We start from the raw sequence: 27,936 nt of genomic DNA, 5'->3' as shown, positions 1-27,936 counted from the left end.
ACCTCCTGTTCTACATTTGCTACTCTCCCGTGTTAGGCTTCTCCCTCTATCAAGGTGTCCCTAATTTAGCTGCTGCTATCACATCTAGGGTTACTAAATTTACTGTTGTCCCCCCGTGTTAGGTAAACTAGAGGGGCACTAGAGGGGCAGCCCATAATGGCGGAACCTATGGCTGAGGTAAACAGTACGTCACAAAAAGGGGTAGCCGCCTAACAAAGTTGAGACATACTATAACTTTGGTATGTAGTTAATTATATTGAAATTGGTGGTGTATGCAAAAATTCACCAATGATTCATCCTAGTGATGTAATCTAAAACCCCCTGGGGGGTGGACAAGACAATATAAATTGTATTGTGTGAGTGTGCTCTATATTATTAAGAGAAACAGCTTTTTTGAGGTGCAGTTTTTATTATTATTGCACACCGCTTTCTTTATCAAAACAGCAAAACACAAAATATGGTGGTCCTGATAAAAGTGGAGAAGCACTTTCTCCCTCTATCCAAGTGTCCCAAATTTAAGCACCACTATTACATAGTGGGTTACTGTATTTACTGTTTTCCCCCGTGTTCGGCCCTTTGCATTTCTGTTACTACATTTACGGTTCTCCCCCGACTGCTGTCCATCCAGGTGTCCCAAATCTAGGTTCAGCTGTTACATCTCGGGATACTATATTTACTGTTGTCCTCCCGTAATAAGCCCTCTGCTTTTCTGCTACTACATTTACTGCTGTCCCATGTCAGACCTTCCTCCCTCTGCCCTTGTGTCCCACATTTAGGCACTGGTAATAGATGTAGGGTTGCTGCACTTACTGCTGTCCCCTGTGTTAGGCCCATTCTCCCTCTATCGAGGTATTGCAAACCTAGGCGCTGCTACTACATCCTGGGCTATTCAATTGCTGTTACTACATTTTCTGTTTTCCCTGTATTTGGCCTTTGGCCCTCTATCAAGGTGTCCCAAATCTAGGTGCGGCTATTGTCCCGTTTTGCCCTTTCTCCTCTACCTAGGCGTCCCACATCCAGACGCCACTATTACACCTAGGGTTACTGCATTTACTGTTGTCCCCTTGTTTAGCCCTCCACCCTCCATCCAGTTGTCCAAATCTAGGCGCTGCTATTTCTTCTAGAGTCACCGCATTTACTGCTGTCATCTACTATAGCTAGGGCTTCCCCTCTATCCAGGTGCATTAGACTCTAGGTCCTGCCCTTGACCTCCCCTCTGGGATGGAGACACCACAAAAAAAAAGACCACCTCTCCGGCTCCTCCACCATTCCCACCCCCCATAACTCACCCCGCCCTGGCGCATAACCACTGCTCTAGCTCTTAACTTCATGAACCCTGCATATAACCCACACAGGACACCACCCACGACCCTCAGCGCCCTCCAAACTCGAAACTCAAACAACTCACCAAACCCCCACACCACAAGTGCTCCACTCACCACCCTCCCCCAATCCTCCCCACTGAGTCTCTCTCATACCTACCACTGCCCGCCTACTCTTCCCGCTCCCCATCGACCTAACCTTCGCACCGGACCCTCATAGTGCACATGCATCCAGACTCCCCACTACCCCCCTCAGCCAGTCTCAACCACCCAGACTGATACTATCACACCCCCCATCTCACCAGGCACCCATATCCACTGAGCACTCCCTGTGATAAGCGTCCTGAAAACCTCCTCCCCTCATGAAGTCACATGCATCCTTTTCAATGCCCGCTCTGTAGCAAGAAACAGGCACAGCATATTTGACCTACTATCCTCTGACAATCCCAATGTAACTTTTATCATTGAAACCTGGTTCGCAGAAGATTTTGCACCAGTTGCGCACAAGGTCTCTCCCCCTGGAAACTCACTTATTGCCCACAACAGACCTTCCAGAGGTGGTGGAGTGGCAATCCTTTACAAACCTAATTTCTCTGTCTCACTCGTCGAAACCCAGACATCCAACTCTTCCTGTGAATCCCTTCAAGTAAAACTCTTGCTACCATCAACACTGACCCACAGCTTCTTACTCATCTACCTGCACCCCAGATATGACAGGCATTTTGTCAACAATCTCTGTGACTCAATAGCTACCATTCAGGCACATCACCCAACTCCTACACTATTGGGAGATTTCAATATCTGGTTCAATATGCACAACAACCCCATGGGCCAACCTCTGGTCGACAGGCTTGATGCACTCAACCTCTCCCAACATACCACTGGCCCAACTCACTCTGGTGGCCATAACCTTGATGCGATCTTCAGCTCCTATGACCTCTTCTCTATATCCAGACCCTAACCGCTTATCTGGACAGACCACTATGCCATCTCTTTCCATATCCACACACCTGCCCTTCCTCCCACAGTTCCCTCTGCCCCCAGTTTGGATCTCAAATGCTAGAACAAAGTCAAGGTACTCCCTGACCTAGCTGAAGCCCTGCTGCTTCGCCCCCCAGCAACGCAGAAACGCTGTCCTTTGGTAGACACATAACCATTGAATCCTTTGACTTCTGGCTTAAAGAATCGCTAATTCCGCTAACCCCCTCTAATCCCGCAGCCTCACGCAAATGACCATCCCCCAAATAGTTCATGCCCCACTTGAAGATATTCAAAAACCAAAATAACTTTCTTGAACGCAAATGCTGATCATTTAAAACCGATCTTAGCAGATCCTTGTTCACCTGCCACCACCATAACTATAAATCCGAGATCCGAAAAGCCAAAAAAGCCTATTACAATAAACACATTCTGAACTGTGGGAGCAGCAGCAAAGAACTCCACAGGATCATCTAAGAATGTGTGAAACCTACCTGCACATATGACCAAACCACTCCCACACAAACACTCTGCGACTCCCGCTCACTACATTTCTACAACACCGCACTTGACAGGATGGCAACCCTAAACACCACATTTTCCAACCTCACCCCCTGTCCTACATCTACCCGTCCTGATCCCGTTGCTCCGACGCCCACTATGCTAACCTTCGAGTCCTTCCAACCCATCTCGAGAGATGAGTTCTTAGACCTACTATGCGGCAGCAAACCCTCCAGATCCCGCCTCGACCCCTGCCCCCCTGCTCTTCTGAAAGAAATATTCTCCTCTACTTGTGCAGGAGAACATTCAAGATCCATAGTAAATGACTCCCTAACCTCTAGCACCTTTCCAGAAGTCTTTAAAATAGCGCACCTCAAACCGCTTCTGAAAAAGGCATCCATCCACCCTGTTGACCCCAAGAATTACAGGACAATCTCCAACACCAGATTTCTTACGAAACTCATTGACCGGACTGCGTAGCCCCAGCTCAACTGCTTCATAGAATCCAGCAATCTCCTCGACCTGCACAACCAGGATTCAGACCGAGCCATGGACTCTATTCTCGATCTGGGATGATCTCAAGGTCGCTGCAGACTCTGAGGGTTACACAGCACTGATTCTCCTTGATCTGTCAGCAGCCTTTGACACTGTTAATCATTCAATCCTCCATGACCGCCTTCACACTATAGGAATCGATGGCTCGCCACTAAAATGGTTTGCCTCCTTCCTCAGCAACAGGAAACAAATCGCCTTCCTCTCTCCTTTTGTCTTAACTGCTCATGCTGTGAAAATTGGAGTACCCCAATGTGCCTGCCTCTTTACTCTCCTTTTCAACCTCTATCTGACCACTCTACCAGGAATCATCTGCACACACAACTTCTTGTGTTACAACTACACTGACAATACCCAAATTATCCTAAGAATTCCCAAAACAAGCACCAACGCACGCCCGACCTTGTAGCATGTCTAAGTGATATTGACCGATGGATGACAAGTAATCACCTCCTTTTGAACCCTGATAAACCTGAAATCATGGTGTGCAGCAATAATGCCCTTCTCCTGCAACCACTCCCATGGCCCCCGTTCTTCCCCAATAGTCAAAAACCTTGGCTGCACTATGGACTCAGACCTAACCTTCTCCTGTCAGATCAATAATGTATTATAATCCTGCCACTAACACCTCATACTCCTTCAATGCATTTTTCCTTACCTCACCTATCCCAACAGACTTGCTGCTGTTTTGTCTATTTTTATGTTGAGACAGGACTATGCCAACTCCTTATGCCTGGGAGCACTGTCATACCAACTCAACAAACTCCGAAGAGCCCAAAACGCTGCTGTCAAACTCCTTCTCGCCCTGGGACACAGAGACCGAATCTTCCCCGCTCTTCGCACCCTCAACTGGCCCCTTTCAGACGAAGGGCCACCTTCAAACCTTATGCATTACTCAACTAACAGTGCACAAGTCCGGCCCAACATACCTACAAGAGAAGATACAACCCTACCTCCCATCACACCCTAAGATCAAGCATTGCCCTCTTACTAGTCATTCTACCCTCCAATTCTGCCAGGATTGGAGGATCTACCTTCTCAACTCTTGCTCCAACTCTGTGCTGTGAAACTCCCTCCCCTCACACATTCGACACACCCATGACTACATGGCCTTCCGCAAAGCACTAAAATCCTGGCTCTTTCCATAATGCCGATAAGACCTTCTAAGGCCACTGAGACCCTGCATCCTGTAGACAAATGTTCAAGGAGATACCGTGCAATGACAGCACTTAAAGTGACTATTAAGTCACTAATAAGGTTACCCTGAGTGCAGCAATCTCAAAACACGTAAATGAAATCCAAATCAGTGGGCTCATAAGAATAAAAGTTCCACCCCAGAAACTCACCTCTCTTATCACTATACTAACTCTCTACTCTACATCAACACATAATAGAGTGCAGCTAAGCTACACCCCCTCGATCAATTTCAGCCAAGCTGCTCACATATGAACAATATTCCACGAACACCTCAACACCCTGCTAGAACGCAGCTATATCCCACGAAAAATCAGCCTAGCTGCACACATAAGCGTCCTACACAGGCCTAGCGCAGCCAGAACCCAGTCTCAGAGTCCAACCTCCAGGCTGCACTCCCATGAACAGCAGGCGCATGTGTTTGGGGGTTTGTATTGTGCATGGCGGTGGGGTTTGAGGAGTGTGGGGGGCAGGACAGTAGTGAACATCGTTCCACGACTTCTTTTCAGACACTTGACCCACTGCCCAGCACCACAACATTTTTGAAGGTAGCCTCTACCCTGCTAATTGAATTGTTAGCCCCCCTTCCCACACACTTTGAGTCCAATTGCACCATGGACAGCATAAAGAACACAGGCACATTATTCAGAGGGGGTGTGGCAGGGCTTGCATCAGGAACGTAGAACAGGAAGAGGACATTGCCTGACACATGGATTGGAGGGGGCACATGGGAGCACGATAGATCCACTGACATCCGACATGGAGAGATTGGGGTGGGCACAGGTAATTCACAGCACATTTCGGCTGCAGAAATCTTAATCATTTTGCAAATACACTGCACTACTCTCATTAGGGGAGCAGTGTAGGAAAAGAAGGAGTCAGAGATTCCAACATTTAGATTTAATGGGGGAGGGGGCGAACCTTATGGCACATACTCTGACCAAGGTGAGGTACTGGGATGTGACATCATCAGGGGTAACATCAAAGGACATGACATCACAGGAAATGATACCACAGACACTTAAGCAGAGACACCACACAGTCTAGGTCTTGTTATGATACTCTGCTGTCCACCAAAACTAACCGACAAAAGTAGTTTAATCGGTTCACCTCCCAAAGTTCACATCATCGTTTTGGGCTGCTTTTGCTTAGAGAAAACAATGATCTTTGATTTCGACCCATTGGCCTTAAGATTGTGTCCAATTTGCGTTGTAGGCCGATTGGAGTGCAGTCAACTCTCTGAAACTCTTTGAAACGCGATTACCTGGGGAAAACCCCAGGGCCTGGCGTTCAGAAATAGATTCCATCAAGAAGCACTAGACGAGATGTCAATCGCACCAACAACTCTGCAATTAACCCAGCAAACAACTCTGCAAGTGAGAAAGAACGGCATGATGCAATCTTTAGGAAAGTACGAGGGTAAGTGAAGGCATTTAGCATTTGAATTTGTGCCAGTATGTTAATTGCCATATCTCATTCTAGGCATTGCTTGTTACAGATTGTGCCCTACCTCTTGAACTACACGTCTTGCTTAATAGGTTTGTTGGTTTGGTGTGGGGAGGGGGATGAGGCTTAAAATGCAAATGGTTGACTGTCTGACAGGCCGCTGGCCTCGCGCCAGTCCTGCAACAGTCTTCTACACATACAGTACCAAATGTTGGTTTGACCAGATGACTGCAACTGGTGAAATTCCCCGTGAGCCTCCTGACTCCATCAAACCCTTATTTACCTGCTCTCGCTCAAGTGTGGGGAGGGTTCTGAGTAGCCACCCCAGTTGATGAGCATGATAGTAATAGTCGGTGCGTTTCACCATTGGCATGGTCCCAGCATGTTGTAGGTTGAATGTGGAGGGTGGGAGAGGGGGAGCAGAAATTCATCAGGAGTTTAGTACGTATACTTTAGCCAAAACAAAGTTGGGTATGGGTGGCCAGGCCCCTGCTATCTATTTTGAGCTGGCAAGTGGATGAATGTTTTGAAGTTGGCAAGGTTGTGATAGTACTGGGAGCCAGTGGACGACACGAGGGCATGCTGATGTGCTCTCTGGGGCTGAGATCAAGGAAGAGCCTAGCTGTAGAGTTCTGGACCCTTTGGGACTTTTGCAGGCAGGAGAGGACAATGGAAAAAATTGCAGTGAGTCTGTGGGGGTAGAATAGGCAAGTGAAGATGTGTCTGAGACATTGGTAGCAGTATTTAGACCCTTTGGTAAGTGCCAGGTCTGTGTCCGTGGTGCAAACCAGGTTTTGACCTGCGGTGAATGTAGTGTGTAGGTCTGAATCTCGACTGGACAGATGATTAGCTTCTGTGAAAGTGCAGAGTTGGAAAAAGGTGTTCGGTCAATGAGTGTTGCTAAAAAAATGGGAGTCGGACATTAGTGTGGGGGGTGTCAAGTGAGGTTTTTTTTTTTAAAGGAGGGGTTTGACGTGTGTTGCTGCTGGGAAAAAGCCTAGGGTGAAGAGCTTTCAATGCTGCCTGCACAGGTTGAGGAACATTTCTTTGAGGGTTGTTGGAGGACACAGGTCTCTCTATCTGGACAGCTGTTGGCCAGTAGCTCGAGGAATTCTGAACTAGAGATGGGAGAGCAGATGGGGGGGTTAGAGGCTTCATGCAGGGGGAGTATGTGGTAGTGCTGCTAGTTTTGTGCTGATGGTTTGGGTTCTTTTTTAGTGTTGTTGCAGAAATGGTCTGTGAGAGGGTGTCCGATTGGGAGGTGTGGGTGGGGGGGGTCTGAGATGGGTCAGCACTCCATCTGCTTTCCATGCACTCGTTGAGTTTTAAGGGCTATGATAAGGTGGGTGAACCATCTGGGCAAGGGGAACTTATCTCTTACGGGGATGTGAGGTAGGAGAGCCAAGTGCCGAAGTGACTGATGGTAGGTAGTCCTCCTTCGACTGGTTAGGTAGGGGAGACAGGAGAGCAGGGAGTCAGCAGGGAGTCAGCTTGGTCTAAGGTTACTTTGACTATTTTCCATAATGAGACACAGCTGGATGGTCCAGTGCTAGCCATGCGTGGAGGATGGGTGGGTGACGGGACGAGAAACGGATGGCTATGTGGTTGTCCATATGGGCGGTCGGGTGTGGAAATTAGGTTGTTTGGGCTGAAAATTCCATCAATTGTGCTCTGGTGAAATACACCTATACATTGTGGAATATTAATTTCCAGGTTGAAGAAAACATCCCTGAAGGTGAGCTGATAGATTGAATAACCTCATCAATGAGGCCTAGATGTGTCGGACTGTGTTTCTAGTGTGGTGATCCGAAGAGTTGCGCAGCTATGAAGTCTGGATTTGCCTCCAATGAAGCGTCCAGCATTTGTTCTGGCAGCAACATTGCCCTCCGCCACAGCCCCAAAACCTCTTTGCTCAAAGGACCTCCGATTGGAGGCAGGTTGACCCAGCATCTCCTAGAATGGCATTTCATTCCTTCAGATGCATGGGCACGACAGACCGAAGCCTAATGGTACCATTGTTCCCAGAGCGAGCAATCTCTTCAGGAACCAGAGCTGATCCTTCTACAGGAGATTCTCTGTAGAAAGGTGCCCTGAAAAGGGCACATGTAGTGGAACAATGCCAGGGTTGGTACTCCATCTCCTTTTCTGGTTCCCAAGAAGGGCGACTGCAACCTACCTTGAACCTGAGACACTGGAACCAGTTCCTCAGGAAGGCCTGATTCAAGATGGTAATTTATTTTGTAGATCTTCCAAGATTGGATGGTGTTCGATCTTCAGGATGCTTACTTTCACATGCCTATACATTGCAAGTACCTGAGGTTTGCCATTGGCAGTTCTCAGTATTGCCTTTTTCACTCACTGCCCGAGGGTCGTCACCAAGTTGATGGCGGTGGTGGCAGCGAATCTAAGGAGAGGAGGAATTAATTTGTCCCTACCTAGATGATTGGCTGATGGGGAGAATGAGCTCTGAACAGGCTCTGCAACATCTCAACAGCACCTGGCAACTCTCCACAAACTGGGCTTCTCCTCAACTTCAAGAAGTCCCAGGTGACGCCTTCCCAAACACTTCAATTAATTGGGGCTGTCAATTCTTCCTGGGGAAGGCTTCACCTCCAGAGTTGAGGGTTCAAGACCAGGTGGCATCAAGGCGCTAAATCATAAGAGCATAAGGGAGCAGCCATTGTTAAAGTGTTTTGAGCTGTTTACGAAAGATGGCTAGAACTTGAATGGCCTTTATCTGCAGGAAAGGCATTCCACAAAGCAGCCAGTGCAGAGAAAGATAGCCCCCCTGCACGAACACGTTAGAAGCGGGGGGACCCACAACAAAAACTGGTTGCATGAGCAAAGAGATCCCTTGGGTTGATATAGGGTGATTTTAAATTGAAGAAATTCAGCCCCAGCAGAGTAAATAGCATGGTGAACAATGCACACTCTTAAAATTCACCCGGCTTTTAACAGGAAACCAGTGAAAGCGCTGAAGGAAATCACAAGAATGAGACTGTCTGGGAGCATTGCGAGCAAGTCTAGCTGCTGCTTTCTGCAAAACCTGAATGCGCTGGAGGTGCGACTCAGGCTGACCAAGGTGCATTACATTGCAATAGTCTATTGACCCCATGGAGGCAGTCCCAATTTTGGCCCTAGCCTTGTTAGTGAGAAAGTGAAGAACTTTCTTGATTTTTTTAGTTTGGCAAAACCAGTTTGGCAACTCTAGAGATTTGCGCTTCTCTAGAGCCAGAGTCCATAACTTTCATGAATCTTGACTGTGGCAGAGGGTTTCGGGCAGAGACCAAGACATGCCAGCCAGTACTCTGAGGTCCAACAGTGGTCAACCAAAGCCTGGCCGACTACTAATACCTCAGTCTTCCCTCCGTTTAACTTGAGCCAATTGTTTGCCTCTCAACGGTAGGGATGTGGATGGCAATCTCTCAGCAGATGGGGAGGATTTTCCCTTGGCATTCAAACAGAAGAGAATCTGGGTGTCGACGTAGGTTAGTGCACACCAAAACCTGAAATTGAGTTTGGCCAGTGCAACTATATATAGACTAAAAAGCAATGGAGAAAGATCCAAGCCCTGTGGAACGCAACAGGGAGAGGTTAAAGGAGGAAAGAGCGATCGGAGAGAAAAGGGAACTATTTCAAAGGGACACATGAAATTCCCACATCAAAGTATTTGAAAGTCTTTGATGGTGAACAGTGACAAGGCCACGGATAGATCGAGCAAAAGAATTCTCATCTCTCTGCAGTCCTATAACATCGCAATGTCGTCGTGAAGTGTAACCACCACAGATTTCAGTGCCCATCCCTGGGCGAAAGCCTGCCTGGAGAGGATGAGACTGTGATATGAAGAGCAACCAGATTCTCGGAAAGATCATGAAGAATAAAGAGTGCAATTGAGTCGTCCGGAGAGGCAGATTTCAATTTAGATAGGGCAGAGGGGACCATAGTTTCCTGTCGCAAAAATGTGCTTGGACATTGTTCAGTTAAATCGGCAAATCCATAAATACTAAAAGGAGTAGATATTTTCACCTATAACACACTTTCCTGAAAAGGGGAAGCAATGTGATCACAGTGGACTTAGTAGGGCTAGCCGTGGAAGGAGACTGAACAGGATTGGATAATTCTTTGGCTACCCGGAAGAGCGCTTTGGATGCACAAGGGGCATTTAAAATATTATTGGCATAATACTGAGACTTGGCTGTTTTAATAGAGGTATGATAATTATTCTGTGCTTGTGTACGCCATCTTTGGGGAGGAGTCAGGCAAAAGGTGCCATTTTCGTTAGAAACAGTGACACTTTTGCTTCAGCAGCCTCCACTGCAAAGAGTACTGGGACGACAGCACGCTATGGGTAGGAAGCAGCTGAGAAGGATCTTAAAGACTGCCACTAGAGCGCTGCAAGCATTCATACCCTGGGGTTATTGTCAGAAATAGTCAATAGGAACCTTAGACCAACACTGTTGAAATTTCATAGGAGGGATACGTTTGACTTTAGGTAAAGTGCATGGAAGAGCAAAGGGAACTAGATAATCGGACCATAGCACAGTTAAAGGACTAAATGCTTGGAGTTTAGGGAATATTACAAAAAATCAGGTGAAGCGGATTTCCATCTACATGCATGGGACTATGATTGCAAAGGGGGAAGCTGTAATCTGCAAAAGAGGCCACAAATTTGCGTGCTTGAGGTTCAGAAGGCTGACTGATGTAGATTAAAATCTCCCAATATATCTAAAATAGATGAGAACTAAATCAGCTACAGTTTGCACAAATTCAGCCACAAACTGATTAGTGGCATAGCCCAGGGGTGATAGACAATGCGAAAATAAACCATTTTGCAGAGAGAAACCTGCATTTTAATGAAAAGCAGTTTGCACGCAAGTTTGTGAGCAAGTTGTACAAAATGGCAGTGGAACCAGGGCAACTCCAACTCTAGCTTTAAGGGTAGGCTGATCCAGTTGAAATATAGTATAATTAACAGGAAGCATCTGAAAAATATCAGTACCGGAATATATTGTGTATTTGGTGCATAGGTTTCTAAAGTGTACCGAATGTCATCCCGGTGAGCCACTGCAGAACAGGCATTTTAATTAAGAGCCATCTTCGGTACAATAGTTGGCTGCCAGCATAGAAAACCAAGAGGCCAGAGCAATTTAGTAGGGGCCAGGGCAGTTAATTCATCATGAGTATAATAAGCAATCTGGGCAGAAAGGAGGGCAGTACCTTCATTATTCACCGTCCACAGCCCGAACTGTTCCCGGACGGGCACAGATGGGCTTGCCTTAAGCGCGCCTTTGGTGCGCTGACAGCGTGCCTGCTGCGCCCAGGTGTTCTCTTTGGCACATAATGCCGGGGGGAATTGAAAGTGAGGCGAAGCACTGCCGAGTGCTAAATAAAGAAAAAGGACTATTGGTTAGCTAAAAAGGACAAACAAAATAGAACGAGTAAAAAGGATCAAACCAGCGGAGTAGACAAAAAGAATGCGTTGTACGAGAGCAGTAAAGTGTTTGAAATTATGGAAATGAACAAATAAATGTAATGGATAAGAGGAACAATGTGGACGTGAGGAATCAAGTGGATAGCAACAATTCAACTAGCCCAAACTACTAGATCTTAAATAACTATAAGACAAATAACAATTCATCATCAAGATCCAAGCAAGGAATCGAAAACTAATAACCTGTAATGTAAACTAAAAGACAAATAGAATAAAATGAGTACATTAGATCAAAGCAGGGAAGTGAAAAAAAAATGTGCGAATACAGTAATGTGCTTGAAATTAATGAAATGGATGTAATGATTGCAATGGACAAAAAGGAACAAAATTGAGGAAATGAATAAAATGAAGAGGATGGAAAGATGAATATATGAGACCGATGAGTACACAGACAGATGGCACGGAATGTTTAAGTGCATGGTATAAATGGAAAGTACAGAATAGACGGTCTGAGTACATGAGAAGGGTTTAGTGCATGAGACTGATCGAGAGCAAGGAACGGATCGAGTGCGTACGACAAGTGACATGAGCAGAACCAATAATGCAAGATGAATGAACAAAGGAGTGAGCGGATGAAGTCGGTGGAGTGGATGAAGCGCATAGAGCAGATAAGTTCATTGAGAGGATAAGTGTGTAGACCGGATGCGTGTCAAGAGCGGATGAGTGTCTAGAGCGGATGAGTGTGTAGAGCAGATGAATGCGTAGAGCGGATGAGTGTGTAGAGCGGACGGGTCCGCATAGAAGATGAGTGTGTAGAGCGGATGACAGTGTAGAGCGGATGAGTGCATAGAGCGGATGAATTTGATGAATGCGCAGAGCGGATGGGTGCATGGAGCAGATGAGTGTGTAGAGCGGATGAGTGCATAGAGTGGATGGGTGCGTAGAGCGGGTGAGTGCGTAGAACGGGCGAGTGTGTAGAATAGATGAATTTGATGAATGCACAGAGCGGATGGCTGCACACAGCGGATGAGTGCGTAGAGCGGATGAGTGCGTAAAGCGGGCTTGTGCATAGAGCGGGCAAGTGCGTAGAGCGGGTCAGTGCATAGCGCGGATGAATGCGTGGGAGCGGATGAGTGTGGATGAATGCGTGGAGCGGATGAATGCATAGAGCGGCGAGTGCGTAGAGCGGGCAAGGGTTTAGAGCGGGCGAGTGCGTAGAGCGGGCGAATGCATAGAATGGATGAATTGCATAAATGTGCAGAGCGGATGGCTGCGCAGAGCAGACGAGTGCGCAGAGTGGACAAGTGCGTAGAGCGGACGAGTGCGTAGAGCGGATGAGTGTGTAGAGTGGATGAGTGCGCAGAGCGGATGAGTGCACAAAATGAATTGGTTTGGAGCGGATGAGTGCACAAAATGAATTGGGACTTGGAGCGGATGAGAGCATGGAACAGATAAGGCCCTGGTGCGGATGTAGGTTGTGGTGCAGATGTAGGTTGTGTTAGCGGATAATAGAATGGAGCGGATGTAGGGCGCATGGAACTGACTGGTGTGCATGGAACGGATTGGTGTGCATGGAACGGATTTGAGTGCATGGAACTGATTGGAGTGCATGGAACGGACTGGAGTGAATGGAATGGATTGGAGTGCATGGAACGGACTTGAGTGCATAGAAAAGTGCAACTTACATGGAACGGTCTAGCGTGCATGGTACGTTTGAAAGAGCATGGAAAGGAACGGTTCTGTGTGCTTGTAACGGTCGTAATGCACGGAACAGTCGGAGTACATGGAATGGATGAGTACATGAAACTATTGGAGTAGACCCGATCTCAAACACCTAAGGTAAACCACCATATCACATCTCCACTCTTACTCTCTTCTTACACCACCACTCAACTAGAACACAGCAATACTATGACACCATTCGGTATAGCTGTTCTCATACCATCATCTGCCTCATACTCCCCATCACTCTAACTAAACACTGTTGGTTACTCACCCTCCAGCCTAGGCGTTCTCCACAGGCCAAACACAGCCAGAATCGGTCTGGATAAAACCTGCCAGAACGAACACATACTCTTGATCTCTCAACCACCACACCTAAGAAGCAGCAATCACACAAATGCCACACCAGCTGCACACATATTCGGTGCTCACACACACCTTTGGCTCTCTCTATTCTCTCTACTGACTTGAACTTCGGTTCCCGAGGGCGTTCAACCTACCAGTGCCTTGAGACCATACCAATGGTACATAAGGCGCTATATAAATGCAAATTAACATAACATAACATAACAGAATAAGGTTGTCTGCAAATGCCAGCCAATGGAGTCTAAGAGTAGCCAGCCCATCAGGATAAATGTCACTCCCACACTACAAACTCTCGATATCACTCAAATATAAATGGAAGAGGGTGGGGCAAGAGTGCACCCTTGTTTGACTCCCACTAGAATGAGTCTAGAGAGGGCACTGTCAAGGGGTAGACAAATTCTGATTTTGGTGCTTTTGTGAAGTAGGGTAATGAGTTGAACCATATTCGGAGGAACTCCAAACTTGATCAATTTGGCCAAATAAGTTCACTCAATACACAATCAAAGGCTGCAGACATGTCCATAGATGCCATATAGACAGGCCCCGTCCCATGATTTTTCACATTGTGCAAAGGATGTGCCATAACTGTAGCATTAAGGACGGAACACATATTTTGCCTGAAGTCTACTTGAAACTTAGACTAGATAGGTGACTGAGCTAGGACCAAGTTGAGATCTCTAAAAGTAGAATGGAGAAGACCTTACTTCTAGAATCCATGGGCGCTATTGGCCTGTAGTTTTCTGGTGCTGTAGGATTACACTTTTTATACACTGGAATGACTATGGATTGAGACCTTGACTGAGGAATTGTGTGAGTTGCAAAGCGATGATCAAAGAGTGCCTTAAGATGAGGAACCCAAAGTTGGGAAGCCTCTTTGATAACACATGGTGGTATCCCATCGGGGCCAGGGGCTCTAGACGGTTTCAGTCTAGTAATTGCCATTCAATGTACTCAATATCCCATGGGCACTGATCAACTATGGACCAGTCCAAAATGGGGTCATGTAGATCAATCTTGGCTCTGTGTTGCGAAAACTTGGCTGTACAAAAGTCAACACACCTATCCTCAGGAATTGGACATTCATTCTCAAAGTCATTTCCTTCTACAGTATTATCCATGATGCCCCAAAACTGTCTGGCATTTGCATGAGTTATAAAATGTAACATATGTCTTTCCTCTTTTCTGCAAAGGAGCTCTGCATGTGGAAGAACTCTGTTGGAACTGAGCACACACAAGGCATCCTTTTAAGTAGTTATTGAGATCCTGGCCAATGTGTGGCCATTAAGCGACTTCTCGCAGTATCTCCAGAGTCTTTTGGAATCCCCCATGACCAGCTGTGGCCACGTCATGGACATGGTTCAACATTAGACTTCAGAATGAGGTAGGGCCACCCGCTGGTCATATCCAGATTGGGGTTTCCTCACCAACAGCCTATCTTGCATCTTCAACATTTTCTGGAATTTCATCAGAATATGAACATCTTCCTTTCCCATGTAGTCTGACTCTGCCAAAAGAAATCTGACTGTATATTTTAAATATTTATAGAATTTCCCAATAATGGGATTCTCTTTTTGAGCAGTGAACAAGTCTGCATCAGGATCATCTCTACTCCGCTGAGCAGCTGTAAATTCACTGTCAGTGTGAGTTTGTGATCTGGGCCTGGTCTGCCATGACCTGGATATCTCCCAGGATGTCTTCCATATCTATGAAATCTGACTGTAGAGCTTCCAATAGATAGTTATTTCATTAGTCATTGCAGATCGTCAATGATCTGGTTAAATCTGCTATGTTTTAACGGTTTATTATTTGCACAAAGCATGCCTCTGTTTTACCAATTTAGCAGGTGTTCCACAAACCCAGAAACGGTGATAATCACCAGTTCATTGAGTTGGTGGTTAACAGCAGTGAGGACAGCTTGATAAATTGGCATCAGCTCTTCCACCTGACTACTTCAGGGAGCTATTTCGTAACCAGCAGAGGGTTCAGGAAGATCATTTACCCAAGCTTTCCCAATGCCAGTGTAGAGGACGTCCCAGACATGGCCTGCACCCCTGCCCCTCATTTCGAGGTACCAGGAGAGTATGTGATGTATGAGGAGCAGATGAACCAACAAATAGCTGCACTGGGACTCTGCCCAGCGTACATCAGAAGATCCATAGCTGTTGAAGCGCTGTTAGGAAAGATTTCGTAATTGTGGGTAATTTTTCCTTCCATGGGGTAACCCCTAAACTTGTTGCTGTTGTTTTCACCATGATCTAGAATTTGCCAGAGAAGTGCAGCCTTCTGCTGCACTCCTCTGGGCTTTCGCTCCATTCTTACGGGGAAACTGACATGCCCTTAAAACAGTCAGTACCGGGAAACGCTGTTTTCCGTAGTTTCTTTTATCATGTTGCGGCTTTCGTGCAACATGACACAAGAGGGTACTGTAAGCTAAGTTACTGCTCTCTTGGGTCTCTAGCATTCTACAGGCCCTAGATACTCTTTTTGGATTGTAACTGATCGGTGCAAGTGAATCACGGACGGGAATGGTGGCAGCGATCGTTTCTTGTGTTTGAGCTCCTTTTGGCGTTTTAAGCGCGTTTCTCGCGCTTAGCCCAAAATGGTGGCCTGGCTCCCAAAATGGCCAGACCACGAGGCTCCTTTGTCCTGTCCGCTGACCGTCTTGCTCCCTTCACCTTCCCCAGGTCGAGCCGACCCGGGGCCTTCCTTATTTGGGCATGTACTTTCCCGCGAAACACGGATGCTTTCCCGGCCTTCTACAGGCCTTGTGTGTGCCTCCAGGATGTGGGCTGGGATGTCTGGTCCCAATACACATCCTGGGTGCCAGAGAGTCTAGGGTGGTGTGAATGCCTGGGACCACCGTGGTCCGTGATAGGTCCACGTATGGTGTGAGTGTTGATGAGCGGATCTCCCATTGGGTCCCCTCCGTTTTGGCGCAAAGGGAACCGTGGATAAGAGAGGGCTGGAAACACCACTACCATGTCGATCTCCTGAGTTCTCACGAACGAAGGAATAGAGGGGCCAAGTATCCTGCAACCACGAGGCTGAACTGAGGAATCGCTGGTGACCCGCTGAAGGACTGCTCCTCTGCACTGCTGTCGCTTTGAGAAACCCTTTTTACCTCTGATCGAACCAGAAGGCCTGTACTGGTACTTCGACCCTTGGAATAGCGGGGACAGCTATTCTCGGCATCTTCACCATCTCCTGTTCGTAAGCCTTTGGAAGTGTCTCTGGGCCATCCAGCAGACTGACCAGCCTACACAGGAGTCTTGCTCTGTAACCGCCGCCAGGTTGTGTAGTATTTCGAGTCCTTGTCACTCTCACATGATTCGTACACTTGGCGTTCCCAGGTCTGAAAAGAGTAGTTTACATTTGGCTGAGATACACACGGCCGCTCCGTTGCCCTGCTGTTGTAACAAACTGTGCGGGTTCACTTCGTTTGGGACATTTTTAACTCAACTCTGCTGCTGCAGAATCTACACGACGACGAGACGTCCCCTGCTCTCCTGAACCTGCCAGCGACTGAAACTGACGCGGAGAAGCCTGGGTCTGCTTGCATCGGGGACCGGTGAGTAGCATAGCTAGGAACTGGTCGCCCTCCTGCAGGAGCCCATAGCTTTTCCCCGCTGTGTCAAAACAGCACGCCTTTCGTACTCGCGCTCTGCTTCTGCCCACAGTGGAGGCTGCGCTTGAGTCACGGAACTCTGTTCTTCTTCATTTGTGCACTAAACTGAACTGCCTGATTCCCTCGAAGAGACTCCCCTTTTTGCCCGTTGGCACCAGAGTGTGCAGGTACTTTTGAGCACAAGGCTCCAGTCTTCGTAGGGCTCGGACTTCCTTTTAGTTAGGTGCCTCTGAAGGTGGACTGGGTCTAAGCATTATTTTGCACTACCTGTTTTCCTTCTCTTTTAGGTGGACTACACATTTCGTGCATCTAACGCTTGAGACTTGTTTGTATTTGTATATATATTTTATTGGTATGGTATGTGTTGGTTTACTAGAGTTGTATTGTGAATAAATAAATGTGTATATATTTTTAATATAACACCTGTTTGGAGTAGTTTGTAAGTGTCCTTGCTTTGTGTGCTCATTGCGGGCTTTCAGTCACCCTCACCCCTCTTGAGACCTAGTCTTGACCGCCGCGATCGCTACCCTGATTGGTCTGGCTTGTCCAGAGGTTACCCTGTTCCAAGTAATTAGGTTGGCCTTCTAAACTTCAGTTCAGAAATCCATCTTAACAAATTGGTGTACAGCGGTGGGATACGACTAAAGGTATCCAGTTTGCGCACGAACTAAGGCATTTCAAGTTATTCCTACCAGGACACGTAGTGAATTGTTATAGTATAACTTTAAAAAGGCCATAGTCCTATCTAACAGTATGGAAACAAATACCTTGTTAACTTTAAATGCTTCCAAATCAGAAACATTGAAAAAGATGTGTGCGGAGAGAGGTGTTTCCTCTCAAGGCACGAAATTGGATATGATCCAAAGAATCGTGGCGTGGCAAGAAGCGCAGCTTGACGCTATAACTTCTGAGGACAGTGCGGAAGGAGGTGGGGCTGCTCTCACTGGTAGAACCGACGGTTCTGGCGCTGCACTGATCCACCGCGACCACGAGGACAGGCAGGATGAGATGTCTAATGTTTCCTCTGCCAGTGCTGATGGGGCGGCTCTGCTTGAATTCAAGAAGCAAGAGCTGCGGTTTAGGCAGAAGGAGCTTGAATTCAGCATAGCCAAACTAAAAATCGAACAGGCAGAAAAAGAGAAAGACAGGGATCACCAGTTGGAACTGGCCAAGCTTCAGGTTGCAAATGGGTCCAAGGGTCCTGGACATGGGTCTGGGGCCTCCTCTCATCCACGGTTTCCGAAAGATCTGCTCAGTGTGTATGAGGAAAGGAATGACATTATGGACTGGCTGAATGCGTTTGAGTATGCATGCGAAGTTCAACAAGTTGACAATGCTGATAAGATTGCCTGGTTACTCAGCAGACTGCCCCATTCTGGCTGTAGTGCCATTATGGAAATGTCGAAGGCTGAGCGAGCTGATGTCGCAATGTTAAAGCAAACTCTCATTTTAAAGTTTGGAAAGACTCCGGCCCAATATTTGAAACGATTCAGAGAGTATAAGAAAAAAGAAGGTGGTACTTGGGTATCTTATGTAACCGAATCCTTAAAAAACTTAACTGGCTGGGTCGAAGGTTATAAGGTTTCTACCTTTGAAGGCATGATAAATCTTGTCATGCTGGAACACATTTTTGCATCTTCTTCCCCGGAGCTTAAGCAGCATTTGGCCGATTCGAAGGAGATAGATCCTAAGAAGCTGGCCATTTCAGCGGACTTATGGGTGTCACATCGAGTGTCCCATAAGGACAAAACTCATCCTGGTAAGCAGGAGGAAGGGAAAAAGTCCAAAGATAAGGAGGGTGGAGAATCCGATAAATCTTCTTCTCAAAAGGGCCACAAAAAGAAAAAATAAGGGTAAGACACAAGAGAACTCACAGGGTAGTGGAGGTCAGCCTCCGAAACAGAACTCTGGTTACAATAAGCCTCCCTATGTAAACAGACCCAATGGATCTTGTTTTGCTTGTGGAGCAACTGACCACGTGAAGGGGGATCCCCGGTGTAAGGTTAGACCTTTGGGGGTCCACTCCGCTAATCTGGCCTTCTCCTCCTACGAGGAAGAAGAGATTACAGGAGCATCCTTCTCCTCAGACTCATTTCCCAGCGGGATAGAAGCTGAGGTAGTTTTAGTTTCCCTGGGTTCCTGGGAGCCTAAAGTCGCAGAGGCTTATGCTAGGATTCCAGATAATACCAAGCACTACTTTAAAGACAGTGGCCCTCATTAGGACCCTGGCGGTAAGGGGTTTACGCTAGCGTTAGCTGCGCCGACCCCTTACCGCCAATTCCGAGTTCCCAGAGCGCCATGGTCATTTTTCCGCCCGCTTTTTGCGGGCGTAAAAATCCATGGCGCTATGGGACCTCGGTGTTAATTACGCCACCGTAGTGTACGGTGGCGTAATTAACACCTTCCCCACTCCCATTGAGCCCTATGGGGCCGAAATGGGAATGGGGAAGGGTAAATGGGTCAATGGGGACTTACCGCCCCGCCGACCTCGGAATGGGGCGGTAAGTCCGCCATCCGCCATGGCGTAAAGGGACTTTGCGCCATGGCGGAAAAGTCCGCCGATGGCGGAATAAATCCGCCAGGGTCGTAATGAGGGCCAGTGTGCTGATCAATGGAGTAGATACTCCAGCTCTTAGGGATAGTGGGTGCAGTCGAACTGTAGTGGATTCTACCTTGGTAGACTCAGAGGAAGTTGCCAGAGCTACTCTGATGCCCACTAAATTGGCTGACGGCCCACTCCGTATGTTCCCAGTAATACCTGTAAATCTTACTTTAAATGGTACAGCAGTCAGGATTCCAGTGAGCATTCAGAGAAACGTCCCAGGAAAGGTCTTGTTAGGTAATGATCTCAGAGCTTTAGGGCTCATAGGAGACACTGCCGAAAGACCCTACACACGGTCTCAAGCACGGGCAGCATTGGCCAAGACCAATACGCTGCCCCAGCCGAAGGGGAAACCCAAGGCGAAAAGAGTAAACAAGTCAAGACGAGGGAAAGAGAATATTCCCCCGAGCTCGCCTACCACTGCGGTGGAGGAAGTTGGTCAATCGCCCGGGCCTGACGAGGAGGTGGCGATGCCTGAAGTATTTGACCCCAACGACCATCCTGAACTAAAAGACTTGTTAGTAGAAGGCGGTCCTGATAGGGACGAATTCAGTAAAGGCCAACGTGAGTGCCCATCTCTGGAAGGCCTAAGGAGACAGGCCTGCTCCCAGCTTGAGGGTGAACCTCCTGGGACGCATCAGATTTATTGGGAAGGTGGACTCCTGTATAGTGAGCCCACAGAGTCTACAGAAGGAGACCATAGGAGGTTGGTGGTTCCCCTTGCTGTAAGATCATTCCTCCTGCAGTTGGCGCATGAAGTGCCCCTTGCTGGTCACCTTGGTATTAAGAGGACCAAGCAAAGGTTATCCATGCACTTCTACTGGCCCAAGATGGGGGTGCAAGTAGAAAGTCACTGCAGGAGTTGTGCCTCCTGCCAGTTATCTGGTAAGGTTGGCTCGACAATCCAAGCTCCATTGGTACCACTCCCAGTTGTGGGAATACCATTAGAAAGGGTAGGGATCGACATTGTTGGTCCCCTTGACCCGCAAACATCCTCAGGCAATAGGTTTATCCTGGTGCTGGTCGACCATGCAACCAGATATCCTGAGGCCATCCCATTTAAAACTGTAACTGCCGAGTCAGTTGCAAAAGCGTTACTTGGCATATTTACTAGGGTTGGCTTCCCTAAAGAAGTTGTGTCGGATCGTGGCAGCAACTTTATGTCGAAGTATATGCAGGCTATGTGGTAAGAATGTGGGCTCACCTACAAGTTCTCTTCTGCATACCACCCCCAGACCAATGGTCTGGTGGAACGTTTCAACAGAACGTTAAAGAGCATGATTGGGGCTCTGGAAGAACCTCAGAGAAGAAAATGGGATCTTCTTTTACCATGCTTACTGTTTGCCTACCGAGAGTTACCACAGGAGGGTGTTGGCTTCAGCCCCTTTGAACTTCTGTTCGGTCATCCTGTACGGGGACCCTTAGCCATAGTCAAAGAGGGATGGGAGATGTCCACTCCCCCTGTTACTACCAATGTAGTAGATTATGTGCTGGGGCTCAGAAAACGGATGGTACTTCTGATGGGCTTGGCTAGTGATAAATTGAAGGCAGGACAAGCGCTGGTGAAACATTGGTACGACCAGAAATCTTCCCTCATCAACTTTACACCTGGTCAGCAAGTCCTGATCATGAATCCCATAAGTCCTCGAGCTTTACAGGACAAATGGTCAGGCCCTTACACAGTGGTGGAGCCCCTGGGTGAGGTTAACTATTTAGTGGACATTGGAAGGCCTGGACAGGCTCCAAAAGTGTTTCACGTAAATAGGCTGAAGACTTTTGTCCCAAGAGTCGAAATTGCAGCACTGCTGCTGGCTTCAGATGTTGAGGAAGAGGAGTCTGCACCTCTCCCTGACCTGTTCCAAAGCGGTCCTTCAGATAGCTCCTTTGAGGGTGTCCGAGTGGCCCCTCACCTGACTTCTAATCAGCAGGCTGAGGTGAAAAGTTTGCTTAGGCAGTTTTCCCCCCTGTTTTCACAGTCGCCTGGTTTGACACCTTGGTGCAAACATAACATAGACACAGGAGACAGTGCACCTACCAAAAGTAGGGGATACAGGATGTCAGACAAAGTACGGTCTTATATTAAGACCGAGGTCAACAAGATGTTAGACCTTGGGGTGATTGAACCCTCTAGTAGTCCTTGGTCCAGCCCTGTGGTTTTGGTTCCAAAGGCAGGCACTTCTGAATTGAGGTTCTGCGTGGATTACAGGGCTCTGAATGCTGTCACCAAGACAGATGCACACCCCTTGCCTCGAACAGATGAGCTGGTGGATACTTTGGGTGCCTCCAAGTACCTCAGCACGATTGACCTCACTGCTGGCTATTGGCAAATAGCTTTAGCAGAACATGCCAAGGAGAAGACAGCGTTTTCTACTCCAGACAGCCTTTACCAATTCAGGGTAATGCCGTTCGGGTTGAAAAATGCACCTGCCACTTTCCAGAGGCTTGTGAATCATGTTTTGATTGGGTTAGACGAATTCTGTCTTGCATATCTGGACGATATAGCAGTTTTCAGTACCACCTGGGAAGACCATGTGAAACACCTCGGGATTGTGCTCCAGGCTCTTCAGAAAGCACACTTGACCATAAAGGCTAGTAAATGCCAGATTGGACAAGGCTCAGTGGTTTACCTTGGACATGAAGTAGGTGGAGGGAGGATACAGCCTCTTCCCAGTAAAGTACAAGCAGTACAAGACTGGCCTACCCCCTCTACACAGACCCAAGCGAGAGCCTTCTTAGGACTCACGGGGTATTATCGCAACTTCGTGGCAGACTATGGCACCATAGCTGCCCCTCTGACTGCCCTCACCACTCCGAAGAAACCCAAGAAGGTAACTTGGACCGACGAGTGTGAGAAGGCCTTCAATGGCTTAAAAGACTCCTTGTGCCAGGCCCCTGTCGTCAGGACCCCTGATTATCAAAGACCTTTTATCGTGCAGACGGACGCCTCTGACACTGGGATAGGAGCTGTACTATCGCAAGTAGATGAGAAGGGTAAGGAACACCCTATTGGTTTTATTAGTCGCCAATTTAAGGACAGAGAGCTCAGATGGTCCACGGTAGAGAAAGAATGTTTCTCTGTTGTGTGGGCCCTATGGAAGCTGAGGCCCTACCTCTATCGGACCCACTTCACTGTGCAAACTGACCATAAGCCCTTAAAGTGGCTAATGAACATGAAGGGGGAGAATCCAAAGTTGCTTAGGTGGTCCATAAGTCTACAAGGCTTCGACTTCACTATTGAGCATAGGCCAGGTGTCCAACATAGCAATGCTGATGGGTTGTCCAGAGTGTTTAACCAACCTGAACAAGAGACTCATCCAGGGGTGGATTAGTTCCCCCTGTTCATAGTCTGGGAAGGGAGAGTGTTAGGAAAGATTTCGTAATTGTGGGTAATTTTTCCTTCCATGTGGCAACCCCTAAACTTTTTGCTGTTGTTTTCACCATGATCTAGACTTTGCCAGAGAAGTGCAGCCTTCTGCCGCACTCCTCTGGGCTTTCGCTCCACTCTTACGGGGAAACTGACATGCCCTTAAGACAGTCAGTACCGGGAAACGCTGTTTTCCGTAGTTTCTTTTATCATGTTGCGGCTTTCGTGCAACATGACACAAGAGGGCACTGTAAGTTAAGTTACTGCTCTCTTGGGTCTCTAGCCTTCTACAGGCCCTAGATACTCTTTTTGGATTGTAACTGATCGGTGCAAGTGAATCACGGACGGGAATGGTGGCAGCGATCGTTTCTTGTGTTTGGAGCTCCTTTTGGCGTTTTAAGCGCGTTTCTCGCGCTTAGCCCAAAATGGTGGCCTGGCTCCCAAAATGGCCAGACCACGAGGCTCCTTTGTCCTGTCCGCTGACCGTCTTGCTCCCTTCACCTTCCCCAGGTCGAGCCGACCCGGGGCCTTCCTTATTTGGGCATGTACTTTCCCGCGAAACACGGATGCTTTCGCGGGCTTCTACAGGCCTTGTGTGTGCCTCCAGGATGTGGGCTGGGCTGTCTGGTCCTAAAACACATCCTGGTTGCCAGAGAGTCTAGGGTGGTGTGAATGCCTGGGACCACCGTGGTCCGTGATAGGTCCACGTATGGTGTGATTGTTGATGAGCGGATCTTCCATTGGGTCCCCTCCGTTTTGGCGCGAAGGGAACCGTGGATAAGAGGGGGCTGGAAACACCACTACCATGTCGATCTCCTGAGTTCTCAGGAACGAAGGAATACAGGAGCCAAGTATCCTGCAACCACGAGGCTGAACCGAGGAATCGCTGGTGACCCGCTGAAGGACTGCTCCTCTGCACTGCTGTCGCTTTGTGAAACCCTTTTTACCTCTGATCGAACCAGAAGGCCTGTACTGGTACTTCGACCCTTGGAATAGCGGGGACAGCTATTCTCGGCATCTTCACCATCTCCTGTTCGTAAGCCTTCGGAAGTGTCTATGGGCCATCCAGCAGACTGACCAGCCTACACAGGAGTCTTGCTCTGTAACCGCCGCCAGGTTGTCTAGTATTTCGAGTCCTTGTCACTCTCACACGATTCGTACACTTGGCGTTCCCAGGTCTGAAGTGAGTAGTGTACATTTGGCTGAGATACACACGGCCGCTCCGTTGCCCTGCTGTGGTAACAAACTGTGCGGGTTCACTTCGTTTGGGACATCTTTAACTCAACTCTGCTGCTGCAGAATCTACACGACGACGAGACGTCCCCTGATCTCCTGAACCTGCCAGTGACTGAAACTGACGTGGAGAAGCCTGGGTCTGCTTGCATCGGGGACCAGTGAGTAGCATAGCTAGGAACTGGTCGCCCTCCTGCAGGAGCCCATAGCTTTTCCCCGCTGTGTCAAAACAGCACGCCTTTCGTACTCGCGCTCTGCTTCTGCCCACAGTGGAGGCTGCGCTTGAGTCGCGGAACTCTGTTCTTCTTCATTTGTGCACTAAACTGAACTGCCTGATTCCCTCGAAGAGACTCCCCTTTTTGCCCGTTGGCACCAGCGTGTGCAGGTACTTTTGAGCACAAGGCTCCACTCTTCGTAGGGCTCGGATTTCCTTTTAGTTAGGTGCCTCTGAAGGCGGACTGGGTCTAAGCATTATTTCGCACTGCCTGTTTTCCTTCCCTTTTAGGTGGACTACACATTTCGTGCATCTAACGCTTGAGACTTGTTTGTATTTGTATATATATTGTATTGGTATGGTATGTGTTGGTTTACTAGAGTTGTATTGTGATTTCTCGCTACGGTCATTGTTTTAAAGGCCTTGGAATAAATGTGTATATATTTTTAATATAACAACTGTTTGGAGTAGTTTGTAAGTGTCCTTGCTTTGTGTGCTCATTGCGGGCTTTCAGTCACCCTCACCCCTCTTGAGACCTAGTCTTAACCGCCGCGATCGCTACCCTGATTAGTCTGGCTTGTCCAGAGGTTACCCTGCTCCAAGTAATTAGGTTGGCCTTCTGAACTTCTGCGCCGCCAGGACAGAGTTCAGAAATACGTCTTAACAAGCGTCCATAAGCAGACAGCCCTGGGCAGCACGGTACCCTATTAGAAAGCCGTACCAGCCGCTGAGACAAAATGAAGAGTACCTACAGACGGTCCATGAAGAGACCCAAAAAGCCTTAATGGAAGGCCAGTGGAAATGACACAAGGGCCTGGACAGACTCATGAATGAACAAAAACGACTATCGAAGATAGCACGCCAGTGTGAGTAGCTATGAAAATAGATGTAATGGACACAGTGAAGAGACAATGTTAAAACTTAAGGAAACGTTGCTACAAGATAAGATGGAAGTAACCAACCAGTTAAACGTGTGTAAATAGGCTTGGAATGCAAGAAGCTAAGAAACCAATACTGCTTGCAATGCTTAGTAGAAGATTAGAGCGGCAAGCGCCAACCACATATCTATCTCAATAAGGCAAATTATACAAGTACGACTCCATTTTGTAAAGCAGAAATGTTCCCAGACTGCCAGAGGCCTAACAGGCCAAGTTTCATAACCCAGCCAGAGTCAAGAGAAGGAGCGGAATCCAAACTCAACAAAGAGCGGCTCATGCCTAGGAAATCGAGGTCATCCAGAGAAAGGGAAGAGAACGCCAGCTAACAAGACTCAAGCTTCAGACCATACCAGCCTGCCCCATGAAGGTCAAGACAAGGGGGGCCCATGCAGGTGGCGAGGCCAAAAACAGAGTTAAATACACTAAAAGCTGGAAACTGAAGCAGATTCATGGTGAACTAACACATGATCAGCCAGGAGTGAAGAGGTACCACCGCCTGATGTCACCCAGAACCCGAGGATGCCATAACTTTTCTTGATAAGAGGCTACAGTTTCGAGGCCATACCCAGCCAATTAATTGACACATAGCCCAAGATACTGATTGATGAAAGGGAGGCAGGGTGAAACTTGGGACACCAGGCACCTGGGTATCCATTCTGCATGCTGCTAATTAAAAGTGGAGATTTATGTCTAGGGGTGCCTGCCCAATCACAATGGACCAAGTTATCTAGGGTCCTATATATCGTACAACAAATGATACGTCGTACTTGTAGTGATGTCTATCACGTGTGATGTAGAGGGAGGGGTGTAGACTCCCACCCGATAAGAGTTATCCAATCTGCATACTCCATTATCATATACAGATATAGCACCTATATTTAAGTTACCTTTCCTAACCAATTATATTGCATGACAAGTTTTTTTAGAATTAGACTTCAATGATGACTAGTTTTGTGTAGCGAGACAGGTGGTCCCAACGATGCTGATTCCCAACTGCTTCCCTGTTTGGTGTACTTGTCATTAAACGGACTTCCCTTTGCCAAACTACTGAGTCCACATTATTGAGTCGTGTTGGAGTAATTGAATCCTGCCCCCCCATCCCTCACATGGTGCAGCTATCTTGTCTTACAAGTACTAGAGGGTGAGCACTGACCTATGGGCCCGTTGGTGGACATCTCGCTCTCCTGTACACTAGCAACCCATTTATTCTCCCCATGTTTTGTAATACGGTAGGAACACCCATCCACATAAACTGCGGGTATCGCCCGATAAGCCTGACAAGTGTTTTCTTCATACAACTTCCGTGGGGATTCCAGGTATGCCTCCTTATTACTCTTGATGATTAGACTTTTGTCCTCGGGACAGTGAACTTCAGCACAATCATGTATGTCTGCTGAACTTTGAGCTAGAGGGCTCGTCTTATTTTGGCCGTACCTGACCTCCACAGGAAAGCCCTTCATTGACAGAATCCAAGCAGTGTTTCTTGAATTAGATACATTCCGAGGCCATATTCTATCACTTTATAGATATTGTAACATCTGGTGGGAGATCTCTTCTGTGATGAGCTCCCCAAAGATGAAGGCTGGTAGTTTTTCAACACCCGCACCAATGTCAGTAGTGCTTTTTTGCAAACATGGAATTTTTAGTGCTAAGGAGGATATAATTGTGCTTACATAGGACACTACCTTGTTGAGATTGCTGTCAAAAAGGTATTTGAGAAACCAGTCTCTAAGAAAAACTCCTTGTTCTTGATGGGGTAATCCAAACAAGGAGCTTGGTACAGGCTTCTTTTCAATTCCTTCACTCCCACTTTATCCGAGCCTGCAACAAGGGGACCAAAGGTTGAGTGATCTCGGCATAACCTTCAATTAATTTCTGACTATAACTAGTCAGTCCAAGGAGGCTTCGCAACTCGGGCAGAGTTGTGGGGTTCTTTTGTTTAAGTAGTGACTCAACCTTATATTTTTAGGGATTGAGACCCTCGACTGTTATGTCATGTCCCAGAAAGTTCACTCTGGTTTTATGCCATTGTGCTTTTTGGAAAGATCATTTTGGACCAGCTTTTTGCAACTGGGTAAGAACATATCTGATTTCTGCCAAATGTTCTTTCACAGTTGAACTTTTATCAACAGATCCTCCACATAGGCCAGCTTTCCGCTCTCATCCAGATCAGGCATGGCCTTGTGAAGGAAAACGTTGAACTAATTTCCTGAATTGATGTACCTGAAGGGAGTATAGGTCCAAGAATAGTGTTGCCCCTGAAGGTAAAGGCAATCTTATACTGATCTTCCCTATTTATGTGTACTGTCCAATAACTGTTTGTCAAATCATGGGCTAAGTACATTTTTGATCCTTGAGTCTGTTACCAGTCCTTGGTCGATGTGGACCCATTTATTCAAATCCCTCAGGTCAGCACAAAATCTGCGTTGTACATTGGGTTTTAGGATC

The sequence above is a fragment of the Ambystoma mexicanum genome, chromosome 3p, assembly GCF_040938575.1.
Source record: "Ambystoma mexicanum isolate Mex_15411 chromosome 3p, UKY_AmexF1_1, whole genome shotgun sequence".
In the NCBI taxonomy this organism is placed as follows: Eukaryota; Metazoa; Chordata; class Amphibia; order Caudata; family Ambystomatidae; genus Ambystoma; species Ambystoma mexicanum.
The sequence above is the reverse complement of the archived record's forward strand: the minus strand, read 5'-3'. Positions refer to the sequence as shown.